This window comes from Macrobrachium rosenbergii, chromosome 49 (assembly GCF_040412425.1).
Source record: "Macrobrachium rosenbergii isolate ZJJX-2024 chromosome 49, ASM4041242v1, whole genome shotgun sequence".
Taxonomy (NCBI): Eukaryota; Metazoa; Arthropoda; class Malacostraca; order Decapoda; family Palaemonidae; genus Macrobrachium; species Macrobrachium rosenbergii.
Window position 1 is genome coordinate 38647719 of NC_089789.1, and position 13430 is coordinate 38661148.

Genomic DNA, 13430 nt, shown 5'->3' on the forward strand with positions numbered 1-13430 from the left:
AAAGTGAAAAAAAGGGAAAATCAGAGTGTTTGATAACGGGGTTACCTGTTTTTTTAAATGCTCAGCACTAGGCCTAATGGAGAGAAGAGTTATTTAAGGGAGCTACATTGTTTACAAAGCAACAAGAAAAAAAAACTGCCAGGTAAGATTCTAAAAGTAATAATATAAAGAGACGAAACAACTTAGGCTCAGAAAAGAAGACCTAACCTACAAAATGCAAATTCAAAGAATAGAGCACAAACGAGATTTAAGAAAATTAAAAGGACTGGACGATGCAAAATCGAACCAAGAGATGTAAACACTACATCTTTAGAGATGAGCTGATGAAGAGAGGGGATAGAGCAGATCTTGAAAAACAATAGAAAGATGTATTACTCTTGACTCCTTAGCAATGTTGACAGTATGCATATGCAATTTAGCATCGAAAGTATGGATATAAAAACAACTGACACATACAGGGTTGAAATAAACGAAAAAAATTTGAAATTTAGGAGGGGCGTTGCAAAGCCAATGCCCTCCTCTCGCCTGACAGATCTCGACCACCACCACTACTACTACTATTATTATAACAACAACAACAACGTGAGAAAACAACTATTCCTTTAATCTGTTATCCGAAGTGACAGTCACGAACAACACGTTCAACAACAGCTGTCGTTTGAGGCTAATTAAGAAATTAGGACAGCGTCATCATTCCTTTAGTGCATCAACGATGACCTATTGACCTCTGGTAAGTTACTCGTCTCTATCGGGTACTATGATGTGTGACCTAAGCCAGGTCAGGTCAGGGCACGGTGTCCCTGGTTGTTGGTATTATTTACATTTTACTTTAGGTCAGGGGAAGGTTAGGTCAGGATGGATTCCCTTTTGATGGTATTTCGATAAATTACTTACTTACTAATGTCAGAAGTGCTTAATATTCTCATTGCTACCCCCTGCCTGACAGTAATGGGACCCCCCCCCCCCCGAGGAACCACACTTCTAGAGTCAGCTTAGGTTTTGGGGGTTGGTCCTTTTGGCCACTCAGGCTACCGCTGATACCCACCGCTTGTTTTTGTGTTTCTAACAATTATGGAAGGACTCCTGTTGGGAACTTGGGCATTTTAGGTGGTGAAAATGAAAGATAATTGAATTGCAATTGCAGAAGGAGTCATCAGTAATAAATAAAACTTCAAGATAACAGGATAAATAGCTGGTAAAACTGAAGACTACTATCGCGGCCTGGTACCCGCCAGACGGCGACCAAAATATATATCACCTTGTGTGTATGTTTGAGTATATATTTATGCCATTTGTTTATGTTTATGGTATTTACCATCTATTTTTATGTTTTTACTTTTATCCCCAAGGGTCAGTACTAAATACGGCATCAATTTGGCACTTAAACTGGCAGCTGCTGACCCAGAAGGGTGTTTAGAACAGTAGTAGTCTTTGGTGTTACCAGTTAGCTTAGCCTAGCCCATAAGATTCACTTGTGTAACCAGTAGAATTCAAAAAATAAATTATAAAGCATAAACATGTGGAAAGCGGAGTGCACTGAAAAGGATAGACCTGCATCTTCGTCTAACTTTACCCACCCAAACTTGACTTGGGGTACTGGGGTGCACCTGGGCAGTTGGACCCCCCTAAAATAATGTGACCTTGATTTTCATAAAGCATAATTGAAATACAGAGATGCATACTGACCTAAGTTAACGTAGGGTGCTGGGTCATAAATCTCACCCCCACCTCCCAAGCCTAACCTGACTTAGAGCATCATAAATTTTAGAGAACCTAACCTAACCTAACCTAACCTAATCGGGGAGGCCAGTTAATAAATAGTATTACTGGGGCTCTCTATGGTTCCAACTTCGTGTTGCATACATTTAGGGACATGGCTTCCCATGAGTTTGGGATGACAAAGGCTGTGGTTCATCAGTGTGCTATGCTTGCAATATGTGGTACCACATTTCCTTTCTTTAACTTCCATTCAGCAGCCTACAGCCACTTCACCTTGGTCTGACTAAGTACAGGTGAGTTACACAACAGAGCATCTTATTTTTAACTTGTTATTAATCAGTAGACATGACTCTCTCCACCTTTTTAGCAAGGGATGAGAAGCCTGTTAGTTGAGAATTGTTATATGGGAGTTTATGATAATATTGCTGGCGTCTGAGGTGGTCGTCTCTTAAACATGAGAAACCTGAGTTCTTCCAAATTTCTAGAGCAAAGTTACAAGCTGCCAAACTGGCACAAGACCCTCTCAGCCTCAAAATCTCATGTGCCAGGCTGTACAGGTGGTTACAGGAGTTGTCCCTCCCCTGCTCGCATATGTTAAAGGGAAGCTGACATTTTTGGGTGGGAGACACAACACTTGTCTTGTTCTTTAAACAATACCCTCCACCTAAGGAGTGAATGTCTTTATGAAAGAATTGGGTTTGTATTTCGCCTTAATATACAAACCTGAATCGTTTTTTTATGATCCCATCTCTAAACACACTGTGATTTGTCTTGCTGCCATAGGAAAAAGTGACAGCAAGTTGAATAAGGTATAATTTACCTTAACACTTTGTATACATGTGCACACACACACACACACTAATTGAAAAGTACATGTACTTATGTAACACTACATTCTTGCATTAAGTACAGTACTGTACTGTATGAAGGAGAGAGAGGATGATTGCCCAGTAGGTGTGTAATGTTTTGTAACGTGATGCCCATGTGTGTATACACATTTACAGACTAAACAAATAAGTACATATGGTGTAAAATCCAGATTACAAAATATAAACAACAATGAAATAAATACAGTGCAAAATACAAAACCATGTTAGATGATGTATAGTAAATTCTGAAATCTTACCTTGAAGATAATGAAGTTTTGTGAGGCCCCAGTTGGGTTGCTGTGACTCAGGAAATTTCAGTCTGAGCCAGAATCTCAAAATCTCATTGGTATGCATTGCTGTAATCAACTATGTTTCTAACTCATGGCATGCAGAGGTGGTGAGCAGAGGCAGTTGCACCTTTTTCAACCCCAAATTTTAGAATTTCAAGACACATGCTTGTACATTGTAACAAAAAAGCTTGGTACAGTCACTGCTTTTATACATTTGATTAACAATTTTCTCTATTCTTTAGCACACATACAGTTGCAGTTACACTTATGATTTCAGATTACTGCTCACACAATGAAACAAGGTATGTCCCAATCACTTTTAAAAAAATTGTGCAAGGAACTGGTTTTATACATTTCATTAACAATGATGTTCAGTCCATTTTATGTAAACAAATACTTGGGCATTTCTGAGCAAGTGTTTGCCAGATGAACAAAGAATGACACTTTTGGTTTTAAAATTTGCTTTTTAATTGTAAATATAACAATGTACGGTAGGCACATTGTAGTTAGAACTTTTAATACACAAAAAAAATAAGTACATTACATCACTTGCAAAAGCACAAAAGTATGATATTTTTTACCAGGCTTGTATACGTCCAATAAGTAACAAAATCCAGTAAGTTGAGGTGCCACTGTATCAAGAAAAATGCAGATTACAGTATCGTGAATTTTCTATATTACAGTCACTTTAGAAACAAAGCACACAAAGCAGCCACTACCGAGCTGTATATTGAGTGGTGAAACTGAGAGCAGTTTTGAAATATGAATTTTATTGTTTCATAACAAACCCCTCATTTTAAATGTAGTGTGGTCACCATAGCCTTAAGGAATTTTCGAATTCTTTCCCCAACCTCATAAGATCTCATGTCAAAGGGCATAGGTTAAGAGGTACTTGTGTGACCCTCAAAACACAACAAAAATTTGTTTCCTTTATTTTACTGTGTTCTTCCAATCCTTTAAATTTGTACACAGTAGAGTCTAAGTTTCCTTTTTTTTTTAAGGTAAGTTAATTATACTAATGAGTCACACTTTTAAGTGCATAGAGTCAGTCTGATGAATATATGTTAAATGAGGAGTGGAAATTGGAGCCAGGCAAATCTTCAAAGAAAGAAATTGGAAGAGGCCAGAGGGGGGAAATGTCATGTGAAAAACAGAAATCAGTGCAGAGAAGTTGCAAAGACCCTTCGTTGCCCCCAGTAGTATGCCATGCAGGTTAGATGGTAGATTAGACTCCTCTATTTAGGAGACCTAGGCTTTGCCTACAGTTTATAACCACTCCTGTTACTGTAAGCAGAAAATTCAAGACACAGATGTCACCACAAATGGAAAATTTAGCATGCAGATAACACCACATGCCGCTTGTTAGAGTATATTACGTGTATAAGGAAAATAAGATGCTTTCATGTATGGCATGTGGAGTGACATTTAAAATACATCCTGTTTTTCATCCTTTTTAGATGAGTGACTTATAGAGAACATGGCACCACAGTAATCCAAGACAGGGAAATTACTCTACATGTACTGTATATTATTCATATTTATGTGATGTAAAACTAACTGGAGTACAATTATGGTACTGTAATAATGTTTGCTTATACTCATGTTGCACTACTTGTTAAACAGCTGTCTCTGTTGAGTGATGTTGCTTAACCTGTTATAGCCAGTTCATATCAAAATTTTGAATAGAATGTTTCATTTTTGATGTTGTCTATCATGTGCCACTTTCTCTTGTTTCAGGTCTCTCCTTCCATGCCAATCGTGAGTTCCTGACTTCAAGGATATGGAAACACCTGAAGATTCAGCTTTTGTAAAAATCATGTATCGTGAATGGATGTTCATTGTAAAGCTAAGCTGCAGGTAACCAATACCAGGTAAATTAGCAGAGGCAGTGGATTATTGTACCATGACTTTGTTTCTTCCAATAAGAGTTCAGTTCATGATATTTGTTATGCATTGGCCACGCCATGACTTTGTACTCCTTTAAAATTCAGTTATTGCTCAACATTCGTGAAACATATATCTTAGCAATTTCTCGTTAAGCAGTGTTGTTTACTGAATGTAAAGAGCTCTTCCGTGAAGATACTGAGTGAGGTAGTTGTGTCGGTCATTCCTATGAGACATTACAGCCTCATTGATCAAATGTAGCCCAAGAAATGATGATGTGTATTGATTTTAAGCTAAGTTGATTCTGTTCAGTTTGTGTGAGTGATTATCAAAGAGAAATTACAGTGTGCCCTGAATTTATTGTATGTAGGAAAATATTTTATATGAAGTTAGCTCTCTTTTGTAAACAAATTGTTAAAGTACATGTAGCCCCTTCTTACACCTTTTGTAGAAAATAAATCTCTTATGGAAGAAAATTGTTAATATAGCACTTCTTACTTCTTTAGAAATGGGCAACCGGAAGCAAGCACATATGTTTGTATTAGCTATTTTATCTTTTAAAATAGTGTCTGATATCCTGTTGGTTAACTCTCATCTCGTAGATATAAAGTTCCTAAAGTAACTTCCATTTTGTAGAGTATTGAAAGACTGTAAAATCAATGGTAGAAAAGCTGAAATGAATTCAGAACTTGCTGTAGAATTTCCTTCAAAAGATGAAATTGAACGTTCATCGTCATCCTCTCCAGTTAATCATGAAAATGAAAACCTGGGTGGCATTAACACAGCCAGTAATGATAGCTCTTTGTCTTGGGATCCATCAGGTAGAAATCAAGACTGAACCAGAAATGTACGAGTCCAATGAAGATGATGTGAAACATTCATACGCAATTAATACATCAACAAATGAAGAAGATCCCTTAGCTTTCAGAAAGGAAATTAAGAAAGAAGGAGGTGTCTTTATATGGACAGGTATTCAGGATGAATGTAGCACACCCGTTTGTCAGGAAGGCAGTGTTAAATTGCACGAGAAAATTCAATCTGAGGGAAAGCCTTTCAAGTGCAGCGAATGCTGGAAATCATTTTCGCGGAAGAGTATCCTCACAGATCATATAAGGACTCACACAGGAGAGAGGCCATTCAAGTGCACGGAATGTGGGAAAGCATATTCTCAGAAAAGTTACCTCAAAATCCATATGAATAGTCATACTGGCGTGAGGCCATTCGGATGCAGCGAATGCGGGAAAACATTTTCGAAGAAAAGTATTCTTACAAATCATATGAGAATTCACACCGGGGAAAAGCCATTTGGATGCACTGAATGCGGGAAGTCGTTTCTCTAAAAAGTATTCTTACAGATCATTTGCGAGTTCACACCGGAGAGAAGCCGTTTAGGTGCAGTGAATGTGACAAAGCATTTTCTCAGAAAAGTGACCTCAGGACTCACATGATCAGTCACACTGGGGAAAGGCCATTCTTATGCACTGAATGTGGGAAAGCATTCTCTCGTAAAAAAGATTTGACGAGGCATGTGAGGATTCACACTGGAGAGAAGCCATTCGCATGCAGTGAGTGTGAAAAGGCATTTTCTCAGAAGAGTAATCTAACAGACCACATGCGGATCCATACAGGAGAGAAACCATTCATATGTACTGAATGTGGGGAAGCTTTTTATAAGAAGGGTCATCTCTTAAGCCACATGAATAGCCATGATGTAGAGAAGGCATTCCAGTGCATGCATTGTGGGAAAGCATATTATCAGAAGAATGATCTGAAAAAGCATATGAGAATTCACACTGATGAAAAACCATTCAGCTGTAGTGAATGTGGGAAAGCATTCTCTCTGAAGAGATATCTGAGAAGTCATATGATTAGTCATACTGGAGAGAAACCATTTAAATGCAGCGATTGTGAAAAGGCGTTTTCTCAGAAGATTCATCTCACTGATCATGTGAGGATTCATACTGGAGAGAAGCCGTTTAGTTGCTTGGAATGTGGGAAAGCCTTTTCTCAGAAAAGTAATCTCAGAAGTCATATGAGTAGCCACAGCGGAGAGAAGTCATAGGGAATGCAGAAAAGCATATTTTCATAAAAAATGGTCTTAAGTTGATGTGGACTTTAGAGGAAAAAAGTCCTGAATTTTTTGAAAGAATGCACAACAATTTCAGAGTCATATAAGTCAAAAGTGATTGAAGTCATTTACTTGCTGTTAACATGATTGAAAATTTTCTCTGACAAATATGTCACACCTTGTATGTAAAGTCACCCAAGGAGGGAACAGTTCTTTGCAAATAATGTGGTAAAGGATATAAATAAACAAGATGTGAAAAACTAACAGAAAAATACTGTGTCACTGGATAAGGAGCATTTTCTAAATGAGTATCTCTTGAAAAGCATTGGAATTCAAGCAGGACAGACACTTTTAGAGAAGCATTTTCTAGAAGAATATCTGAAAAGACATTGAATCATCTTAACACTTGTAAATCCAATTCAAATACAGTAAAAACAAGTCTTGCAGCATACTCCTGAAAAACTGTGCATTATAACAAGAAAAAGTCAAGAAAAGCCACTTTCTGTACTTTTAGTAGCATTTGTGAAGCGCAGTGTCCTAGAGGATAAAAATCAGTGAACCCTGTACCTCATTCAATACAAAAAATAAGGCTTTTGGGATGGGATAATAGAGTAGAAACTGTTTCTAGGTGAAACTGTGTATCATATAAGAATAGACCAGGCTAGGAAATATTGTATGTATTTAAAAATAACAGTGCTTTCAAAATCCTAAATTCTTAGAAACAAATGAGAATACTCACTCACTTTTGCGATAATGTTTGAGAATTCAAAGGTAAACTCCTTTGATGCGCTGTACCAGTATTCTGAGCTTTGAAGTAAGTAATAGCATGTCTAAGGAACTTGGTGTATTGCTGAGGTGCAGCGTGTTCATACTCTGAGGATTTGTCCATCATTCTCTCTGAACTTGTTCACCAGGCCTCAGCTACAAATTTGATAGTTAATGTTTTAGACATTATGGGAGAAAACTCATCATTGGAGAGTGAAACCTTCATAAAGACAGAGTTGAGTTAAAAACCGTGTTTTTTTAGTCTAATAGCTTTCCAAGATAAGATCAACAGGTGGATAGTAGTCACCAACCTAACATCACATCAGATTTAGCATATTTAACAAATCAAAGGGAAACTGTCATTTGTTCTGTGAGACAAAACTGTACTGATTCTCCTATGGGTTGAGTGTCTAGACATTTTTCTTCCTTTCTCACCACTCTATCATCTACATCTTTGGCACATGCCATGTGGACCAGCTTGTAAAAAAATTTTTCCTGACCATTGATTCCCTTTCATAGACCCATCTATGTGGAAGGCAAATGCTTTATTGTGCTTTTTGGATGTTCTGGAAGTTTATGACTTTTCCCAGTGAATTCTCGTGTTCTGGAAGTCCATGACTTTACCCAATGAATTGTCGTGGGTTTGCATTGAACAAGCTGGTGACATAGTTTTGAAGTAACACATCACCCCAGTGTGGCCCTGTTTTTGACAAAAGTGGGACTAGTTTGTGCCAGCTCCACACCAGTGAATATGAAGATGATAGACTTCTGGCTCAAAAGGGACCACCAGTAGAATCTATGCATCTTTTCACGAGAGATCTTTCTCTCTTACTAAACATAAAGCAAACAAAACTCACTCATAAATACATTACGTAGTCACATTCGAGTCATTGAACATGTTTTGTGTTGAAGGCTCCAATCTCCTACATCAGGCACTTTCATCCCTTTTTCATTTGTTTATACTCATCATTTCATCCATCCTACCAAATTTGCAAATCACCAGTCTAGGAGGGTTCTTATCAATGCTAGTGGTCCATCTCTTACAGCCGAGACTGATGATCTCTTGGACTCTAATGGGTTGATAACATGACCAACTTTGATACTGTACTGTTATCAGCTGATGATGTCATATGAATTGGAACCTTATTTTCACATCGTGTAGCTTTCAGCTTAAGCAGATGTTTATCTGTTGTAAGGTAATATTTGTAATTGTGTGTGAATGCACAATTTATAGAGCAAGGTGCATTAATTTCAGAGCAGTTTGAAATTTGGCATGGGGTTAGGAGAGCATCTCATATCCCTCCTGGAATGGTATGATCTCAGTACATTCTCATTCCGTTTCCTTTCTGAGTACCAAAGAACACTAATACTCTATCAGTGAGACTGTGACCAGATCCTACTGAAGTTTTTTATAAGATAATAAACAGGACCTCTCAGATCTCTTGTGTCTGAGTTCTGAGTTCATTAATGGAAATCCTTGTCTGTTATTTTTATTGTAATTCAATTGTATTGTTGAACATTGGTTCTCCACCATTTTTACCCGAACCCCTTAATTTGTTTTTATAATATTTACTTGAAAAAAGTTTCCATTAGTAAATTTGTAGAAGCGATTAATTTAATTAAGGTCAAGAGTTGGAAATTGTGATCTGCCTGGGAAGGCACTGTTGCCCACTTGTCAAGAACCTTGGTTGTAGAACATTTATATTTTTTCCTGGCGTACATTTTAATCAGTGTGATGTGCAATGCTTAGTTGAATTGTATTATACAATTTCTAGTAAATTATTTTTATAATCATGCTGCTGTTTCTTTTACAGCATTGGTCCTTCTAACATTTCTTATGTGTGTTGTCTTCCCAAAGAGTTTCTCATCATTGAATTCAAAATTATTGATGAAGAGAATAAGATAAGTGTCAGTTTTTTTGGGGAGGGGGGGATGGTGGGTTGGGTTGGCCGTTGGGTGGCCAAATTAGAGAATAGAACAATTGAAGGTGTTAGCTTGTTCATTTTTTACTACGTTGCTGGGTCTAAAAAAAAAAAAAAAATAAGTACAGTACCGTGGAAGACTGAAATTCTTAGATAAAATCACCACATTTACAAAAAAAAAGTTATTGTTTATTATAAGATTCAATATGCCAACTTGGAGGGTTCACAATAAGGACTAAATATAGATTTTCCAGTAAACAGTGAGATGTATCAAATCATCTTCGTTTTAATCATTATCTGCTTCCAATGTTAGTTTATGTTTATTTGGCATAATTGTCTAGAGGGTGAACGTTTGAACTTCGATAATGGTAAGGTTATATTTCAAATACAATACGCACTTCCAAAACGGCATCGTTATTTATCCCCATAGGAAGACAACGGGTTCCTGTCATCTGGTTATGACGCCTGCGAACAAACATTACGGTACCGATGTCTTAGCAGATTTCATTCCTGAAGTTCAGGAAAGTGGAGAGAGAGACTACCGGAAATTTCTCACAGTGAATAAATGGTTTAAAACTCCCATTCAAAAGCCAGGGTAGGCCAGCCAGACACCTGCATCTTCTGAACCTCACCCACACATGTTTAAATGGAGTTGGTGGTTCATTATATCGAGGCTTTGAGAAGAGAGGCTTAAATCATATTTTTATTGATTTCATTTTTCGACACTGGGAAACGTATGTATGAATGCATGTTCCGTTTTATATGAGCATATTCGTAAGGTATGTCGATTGATCACGTCTCCTGTACGTTACTTGAAAAGGTATTCGTTTTATACCAGTATCTATAAAAAAATAAATACATTTCAGATATAAGAATCGATATTATAGAATCTATCGTTGAATGTAGTCATATTGGGGTCGATCGTACAATAGCGCAGGTCCTGGTCAATCCTACGTCTTTCGAATGTAGAATACCTTTACGTAGCTTTCTAGACCTATATGTTCCGTTCACCAGTTGGCGAAATGAAGGCGTACTTCGACGAACGTATGGTATGAACAGACATGACATAAACCTCTGCGGCTGCTGTTCCCTGTCTGTTATGTTCTAACACTATTATCACTGGTAATAATAGCAGTAGGAATGCGGTTTTGTAATGTATCTAGCAGCATCTCAGTCGTTGCGTTTTTATTGTTTTTTTTTCAGGCGATATACAAGATTAGGTGCTGAATGATTATAAATGAATTTTATATATAATAATAATAATAGTGGGCTGATGCGACAACCTGGTCGAGTTAGTCTAACGTTCAAGTTGAACGCAACGTTCTGGTCCCAGTGTTGAACGTTAGACCAAGGTCCATATGATTATAATTAAGCCCCAAATGATCAAAAGACCGACATAATCATGTAGTATATCCACAACCCCTCATTAAAAGGGGGGAAAAACCGGAAACGTTGCATTTCGCAATCTACTTGTATTCATAAGGAGAGCGAGGAAAAAGAAACCTTGTTTGTCCGTCGGTGAATCGTTTGAGAGTAACGAGAAATGTCCCACTGAAACCGGATTGGACCAGTGAACTTTGGATACTGTTCCATCCTTGGAAAGAAAGGTTGAGGCATGGTCTAGTCTATTTTTTTTTATAGACCTTCTGTAGGTCTTGGTATAGACCATGGGTGTAGGTCACTTGTGGTTTTGAGAAATGCACTATTAGACCGACTGAGTGATGATGATTATTATTATTATCATTATTGAAGTAGTCTAACAAGGCATTAAAAAATAGCTCTAGCAAGTCACGCAGAGTAACATGTCGCGTGAAACAAAATAGAGGTAAGAGAAGAATAGTTAAGAGCAAACAGATTAAAATAAATAAAAAAGAACATAAACATTCATTCAATAAGCCAAATGCCGATGGCCGTAAGGTTTCTCTTTTTTTGATGAACGAGATTTAAATTATACCGTCGACCTCCGAATCCGTACAACGCCTGTCTAGTGTAGAGAGAGAGAGAGGTTATATTTAATAGGTACTCTATAAGCTGACCTTCGCATTGTCCTTTCTTGGCGGAGAACTAGAAGAGAGAGATAGGAGCGGGAAATGATGACGTATGATAGGCTATAAAAAATAATTGAGAGGATTTATCCGAGAATTTGTTTCCTTGTAACTTCGCGGAATTCTCGTTGGGGAGTCATCTTCCCAGAAAGAGAGAGAGAAGCTGACGTTTGGAATATGTTGTAAACTTGGCAAACATTGATTTCCATTATTATTATTATTATTATTATTATTATTATTATTATTATTATTATTATTATTATTATTATTATCCTAGTGTCTAAAATAACGATAATGATTTTGAGAATGTAAGAATACTAACATAAAAAAAACTCGAAGCTTACATGGATACCTTTGAAGCAAAAAGGTATCGTATGGCTTCGCAGATGATCGTTACTTTGAAGGCTTTTGCCAAAATATTTATAAACCATATAATGTAGATACATTCATTGGGACAAGAGAAACAGACTATTCAAATTTACTAACCAACTTCTGCAGAATCGAATGCCCATAGGCCTATGTGTAAGAAAAAATAAAAACGGCGAAGAGTCGTCAGTATAAAAATAAGAACGAGTTCAGACCAAGCAGAAACTAAGTTTGACAAGTGTTTGGTGTATTACATAAGAAATTGTGTGGTTGTTTTTAGTCTAAATAGTGAAGCTTTGTAGACATTTTCTGGAGAAGCACCACAATGCGTTATAAAACAACTTTAGCTAAATTTACTTACCTTGCAACAATGGGAAATGAATTGCAGGAAGTGCAGTGGAACAATAAATTGTTACCACGAGTTTTCCCCCGACTATTTGTAATATGTACGTAAACTAGGTCATTAATTTTGTCAGTATGCACGAACGTCCGCCATTAATCAAATGCTCTCAGTGTGTCTACAGACATGTACGTAGGACTAGAAACTAACTACCAATCTTCCACACACTAAGTCCCACCGTTGGCTTCTCGAATATCATTGTGATCCATTTCTGCTTGCACCAGCTTCCTAAAGTTTTCGCAAATTTCATTTTCATCATTCGCTTGTGATGGCCTACTCCTGGTGTGGATAACTCCTAAGTCAGTAACGTCCGTCTCATTACGACATGTCATTGGGATTGTATGTAAGTATTGTCAATTACCAAACCAGTTTATGTAGAGAACTAATGCGTTAATTGCAATCTTGCTCAGGTATTGTCTGTCACAGAACCACTTATATTTCTTCACATGTCGGGAAAAATATTCGCAGTTAGCTGTTCGGATCAAGTTTCTTATTATTCCTATTACAATTAATTCATACTACCACAACTAAAACTTAGCATGTTTAAAAGCTGCTGATTCAGATGACTGACAGTTGTGAAGAAAAACGTAAGTTGGTTTAGACAAAATTCTTAACGTAAATATGCTTGTAATTCATTTTTAAGCCCTGAAACAGTTATGTCAAAGCAATGGTCTTAATTTTCATTGTGCACATGCAAATTGCAAACATTCTAAACGCACTCACTCCTGCATCTGTCTGGTTAATACAACATATATAAACGCATAAACACACACACACACACACACACACACACACACTATATATATATATATATATATATATATAGAGAGAGAGAGAGAGAGAGAGAGAGAGAGAGAGAGAGAGAGAGAGAGAGAGCCATATTTCGCAATAGTTCGTTTGAAGTAGACCTCAGTATTTTGTAATGAATCCTCCTTCCACTCCCTCCTCTCTCTCTCTCTCTCTCTCTCTCTCTCTCTCTCTCCTCTCTCTCTCTCTCTCTCTCTCTCTATTTGGTGTGTTACTCATAGTGGTGGCCATTGAACGTCAGGGTTGATTTTGCTGCTTCAATCCACAATGGCCGAGAATGAACCAAGAATATAAA

The 13430-nt window shown here is 37.3% G+C and overlaps 1 long non-coding RNA gene across 1 annotated transcript; it reads left to right on the forward strand.

The window, feature by feature from the left end:
- The first annotated feature begins 527 nt into the window (after positions 1-527).
- Positions 528-9389, forward strand: LOC136832266 (uncharacterized). Its single transcript, XR_010851147.1, has 2 exons — positions 528-730; positions 4616-9389. It is a non-coding gene; the product is annotated as an uncharacterized lncRNA (long non-coding RNA).
- Positions 9390-13430: the final 4041 nt, after the last annotated feature.